We start from the raw sequence: 6000 nt of genomic DNA on the forward strand, positions 1-6000 counted from the left end.
TCCCACGGGCGCGTTTTATTCAAAACTCCAATGCTACGGATATTTTTACATCCAGACCTTTTACTTCTTGAAACTTAGCGTTGCTATTATTATCATAGGAATAAAATAAAAGTAAATAAAAGAAAGTAGAAGTAAAATGCTTACAAGTGTAAGTAAAATGCATTTATATGCAAATTCTTAATCCAGGCGTAATTTGACACGTTTTACATTGAAGTACAAAGAGATTAAGTGTCAAATGCGCAAAATGACACTTTAGTCACGAGAAAAGTACTTTAGTCACGACTTTAGCCATCCGTGGTTAAAGTACCACTTTTCTTCTATAAAAAAAGTAATGTTTTAAAAGTGGAAGGCAAATACGCAGGCGCAAGCTCCACTCCGTGACTAAAGGTCGTGACTAAAGTACTTTAGACCGCCTATGACTAAAGTACCACTTTTTGTCCCTGGAAAAAGTCATGTTTTAAAAGTGGAAAGCAAATACGCATGCGCAAGCTCAACCCCGTGACTAAAGCCAGTGAATAAAGTACTTTAGTCACGGTTTTGACCGCCTATGACTAAAATACAACTTTTTGTGTCTCAAAACCGTAGAAAAAGTGATATTTTATAAGTAAAAGTAGAAAAACAAATAAAACATTGATTTTCCTCATTTTGAATTAAATTTAAACATATCTACACTCCGAAATCGTCACCAGAAGAAACTTTAAACCAGTTAAATTGAAATCACGAAAACAACCAAAGAAAAAATTAATTGAATCGCACGTCACGCACGAACGTATTTTATTACTTAATTAACCTTTCGATGATAAATTAATTAACCCGTAAATAATAAATAATATCCATTTCGACATACAATCAACAATCACTGTTGATTGTACTCGTAATTCAATACTTAGATACAGTTTGATATTAAAACAAAGTAGTTATGTTCCCCGGTGATAAATCAATGCTGTTTCGATGGATTTCATGTTAAAAGTCAATTTTTCCATTTTCCGTATGCACTAAATCACGCTTATTGAATCTCGATGGGATCGCACTTGATATGTTCGGTATATTTAGTACTTTTTACATGTACACCACCCCGCTGATAAATAAGGATGTCATAAGGGTACAAACACGTAGAAAAATCGATGTGCGCGTATTTCGTATCTCGAACGCGAAGAATTTCGCTGCGAGGAAAACGCGCGAATTATTTATGAGCGCACATGCGGCGCGGGGGCTTTTATTGTGCAATTTTCCGTATTTCATTAATATCCTTGGATGTATTATCAATAAACATTTGTGTATTAATAATACATTTCGATGATGTTGGGTTAAAATTATAGAAACAACCGGAATTTTTTATTTTTTTGAGGTTATGTTATGAAATGTCAAAATATTTGACAAAAACACAACAAAATTGTGGATAATTTGTAGTATTTTAGTAGGAAATGATTTATTTATCATCATTTAGTCATTAATAATGCAATTTCTTGCTGCAACACGGAATTATTGCTGTTTTTTGTTGTTTTGAGGTTAGATTGTGATGATACTAGCCAAAAACACAAAATATTGCACATATTTTATAGAATTTTAGTAGGAAATGAATTATTTATAAACATTTACGTATTAATAATGCATTTTCTTGTATTTTTGGTAAAAGTAAAGAAAAATACGGCAATATTTGCGATTTTTGTCATTTTTGAGGTTAGATTATGTTTATCCTTGTCAAAAACACAAAATAATGCAAATATTTCCTCGAATTTTAGTAGGAAATGAATTATTTATAAACATTTACACATAAATAATTCATTTTCTTGTAGTTTTTCTAAAATTTCAAGAAAAACGCGAAATTTTTTGCATTTTTTTACAATTTTGAGGTTAGATTGTGTTTATTCTTGTCAAAAACATAAAAAAATTAAAATATATTTTACCATTTTTAGTATAAAACTTATTTTTAATAAATTTTACTTATAAATAAAACATTTTCTTGCTTTTATTCAATAATTCAAAGCAAAATATAAAATTCTTTTTGTTTTTTGAGGTTAGAAACATTTTGAGGTTATAAAACCGGATGATTCTCCTCAAAAACAAAAATAATATTGTAAATACAGTATAAACATATAAAAGTGGTATGGAAAATTCTTCGCAATCTTGAGCATTCGAGATAAGACGTTGAAGCGAGTCCTGGAATGGCTCCCAAGTCACAATGTCGCTCCGAGCTGACAAAAAATGTATTCATCGCAATGTCAAATGTGGAGCGGAGCGTGCAACACAAGCTTTTCACGTTTTTTTCTTCCGTCTTTCTACGCTCTTTATCCTTGCGAGTTTTTTTCGAGTTATTAACTGTAATACTTGCTCACTTCGCGTGAATCTTTCGCACTATCGCACGTGAATGACTGCCAACGGCTCTGTAAATGTTTTGATTGCAATCGGCTTAAAATTTCCACAAATTCGCAACTAAAAGAAAAAAAAATAAAGAAAAATATATCATCAGGGATCTTTTATTAAGTATTTACTTTTTTGTTTGTGTCAAGTCTGGAAAAGTTTCTGAATTAAACTGTGCTTTTGATAAGTAATGGAATTAATTTTATTTCTTTAAGAAAAGAAGGAAAAAAAAGAATCTGTGGGAAAAGAATTTATTTTATATGAGAATAAGCGTAATATCTACTTTTCGAGCGGTTTGATTGCTTATAGCTTCTATTATGCCATTTTAATGGTTTTCTAATGTACCGGAAGTTAATGGCGGCGACAGTGACTTGGCCCCGTCGTCAAGATGAGTTCTAATAGCTTTTATGCTCGTTGAATGCAAAAATTGGTAAAATAAATGCTTTTATAGCTAATAATTTGATTTATGGCCAATTTTCGTCATTAAAATAATTATTTCGTTAAATATTAAAAATTTATAAAAAATTATCAATTTTTCCTCTAAAATTTGTGGTTTTATCTCATTTTATGCTTGTTTAATGCATAAAAATTGCTTAACAATTTTTTTCCCTACTAATATTATAAATGCGAAAGTCCTGATGTTTGTTACACTTTCACGCAAAAACTACTTAACCGATCATCATGAAAATTTGTACACATATTCTTAGTGGTCCCCGAATGGTTATAGGCTACTTTTTATTTAATAAAAAAATTATTTTTAAATAAAATAAAGAAATAGTTTAGCCAATAATACCTCTGCATCTGGCTATTTGACTACTTTAACGCCATCTAGCATTCCAGCAATGAAGCTCAAACCTAAGTACTATAGTACCATCACACTGTATTATCACACTGTATTACCGACAGCTACGTCAACATCAAATCCAATTGACTACACTATGGAGACTGTACACTATACTTCCATAGACTATACTTTCAGCCATTTTAAACTTCCCGCCATTCTACTTCATTGTTACTTCTTCTGTGACTACAGACGCTAAGTAGTTAAAGCTAGTAACTAATAATTTAATTTATAACAAAGTTTCATCATTAAAATAATTTTTCAATTAAAAATAAAAATTTATATAAAAAATTCGTCCCTTTGAACTAAAATTTATTGTTTGAAGATATTTTATAGACGGCAGCAATTAGATTGCCGCCAGAAAACATTTGCGTTGATCACAGCCAGACGTGTAAAGTAATTAATCCTTAATCCTCTAATTATCTCCACATGTGGGTAGGTGGCACGTATGTTTTTGTCGAAGCGGCGCGCAAAAAACTTAAACTTTCTAATGAACGCTGTGAAACTTTACAATGAACACCGACAGAATGACAATAGATGTTTTATTAATTCGAAACGAGAATTCGCGCGAATGTAGCATGTACTCGTAGGTAGCTGTGAAATCCTAGCCGCTAAAAGTACACGTAAATTAAATTAATGTTCGCTAACTATATTTGACTCACCTAAAAAGTTTATAGATATAATCATGTGGGAGAAAAATTGACTAGACACGTGGATAAAATCAAGAATTTATATTAATGGATTAAAAATTATAAAAATAGAAAATATTTTAATTTAATTTAAAAAAAACATTTATTTTGCATTTTCTTTTTTAAATTTTATTTTATTTTTTGCATTTTTTTTAGAATATTTAGTATTGAGTGGCTTAAAGGGAGGTTTAAGCTCCACCCCGTGACTAAAACCCGTAATTAAAGTACTTTAGTCACGGCTTTGGCCGTCCGTAGTTAAAAAACACTTTTTGTGTCAAAAAACCGTAGAAAAACAGACTTTTTAAAGGTGGAAGTAGAAAAAAATTATTTTTCATCAATATTTCTCGCTAAAAAATGCAAAACAATAAAAATTATAGTTTTAGGCATATATAACGATGGAAAAATACATTATTCATTTTTTAAATTTAATTTTGCAACAGTTAAACACAATATTTTTATTTTTTATTTTTTCCTACCAAAAAACAAATTTTTCCAAAAATTATTAAACATTCAACATTTGCAAATACAAATATCCATCGGGAATATTTCTTTTGTTAAATTTTCCCACACAACCCACAAAAAACTTTTTCAAGCACGCAGACTTTTTCCGTTTGAATTTTTACTGTTTTATTATTCGAGCCATAAGCCCTTGATGTGCCCTAGAGGATAGATTTGGAGTTTTGTGTATAAGCGCGCAAAACAAACATAGTTCAATGTTTGGATGAAATTTGGTCACTTCGTACACTAGCAACATATTTACACTCACCTTGCTACCAACTAACACCACAGTTATTCCATAGCACATAGTTGCAAATACAAATACAAATACAAATACAAATATAAATCCCCCGGTGATTTCGAACACCAGACAATCGAATCGAAACCAAAATAAAAGAACGCAATGTAAACACCACACAAATGAATGTACAACAAACGAGTAACACGAAAAGTGTCAATACAAGTCGACCTATCGAATTTTATCAAATCAATTCAATTCAATTCAATACAATCAAAAACACGCACGAATTTTAAATTTATAATTCAAATCAAAAACAAAATAATTGAATATTTTATTTTTTAATTTTTTTTATATAAAAACTCACCTCCTGATGAATTTATTAATAATTATCCGTAATAAACACTTTTTCACTTTGAAAATTTATTTGATAACTTCCAAAGTGCGTGGTAAGAATATTTAGGACAGTAGAATTCCAACCGATTCGATTTCAGCAACGCGCGTTGTGATACTGACGGGAAAAGGCCACCCTTACAAGCAGGGTGCGATTGCAGCGACGTGCGAAGTTGTGGAAGCGTGTGATGCGATGAGCGAACAAGAGCTCTGAGCAGCACGAATTTCCAGCGGTTTAAAAACACAATTTATTCTAATTGCCAGCGAAATTCCATTTGCAATTCAACACTTTGTTTTCCAATTATAATATTATTACAAGCGGGATCATATTCAGGATGTTAACATCATACATTAACCTAAAACCTAAAAATAACCACAAATTTATATAAATTTCCATCAGATGGCAGCACTGTAAACAAAAAAGATAGAAATCTGCTTATTAGTTTTATGGTCTGCTTTCATTGTGTTTACAAGTTTATTCTTATCATAATTATATCTTTTTATCTTTTGATTGCTTTTAATTAGAAAGCTGTGATAAATGATGATTATGATGAAAACAAACTGGGAAATAAATGAGTTTCTGTTTGTAATTCAAGACTTCTGAACATCATACTTGTACATTAACCTAAAAAATGAAAGTTTCACTAAATTTCCGCTAGATGGCAGCACTTTACTCAAAAATAAAAATTTTCTGCAATTTTTTAAATTTTTTTCGATTTATTTGCTCTTAATTCTTATTATAATTAATTTTTTTACTTGTTTGTTATCATTAATTAAAAACTTTTGATAAATGACGACAAAAACAAGACATACAATAATTACTCGTATATTTTGGGTAATGAATAAAGATTGAGTACAACTTGTCATGCATACCATTGCACAAACACAAGAAAAATTGCCGGTACGTTGTTGACCTCAAGATCGGGTCCTAGGTTCTAATGATCTTTGACACAAAAAGTAAACGCTGAAAAAGTTGACAT

At 30.4% G+C, this 6000-nt stretch overlaps 1 protein-coding gene across 1 annotated transcript in view; it reads right to left on the reverse strand.

Moving 5' to 3' along the window:
- The window catches only part of TrissinR (Trissin receptor), a 55621-nt gene extending 50493 nt beyond the window's left edge, over window positions 1–5128 (reverse strand). Inside the window, exon 1 of the mRNA XM_065308878.1 lies at window positions 4995–5128. The gene's annotated coding sequence lies outside the window, so the exon portion shown is untranslated. The remainder of the gene's footprint in view (window positions 1–4994) is intronic.
- Between the last annotated feature and the right edge of the window lie 872 nt (window positions 5129–6000).

Source organism: Atheta coriaria, unplaced genomic scaffold (assembly GCF_025399875.1).
Source record: "Atheta coriaria isolate IRGN ID8LTWV9N9 unplaced genomic scaffold, Caltech_Dcor_3.1 hic_scaffold_7_pilon, whole genome shotgun sequence".
In the NCBI taxonomy this organism is placed as follows: domain Eukaryota; kingdom Metazoa; phylum Arthropoda; class Insecta; order Coleoptera; family Staphylinidae; genus Dalotia; species Dalotia coriaria.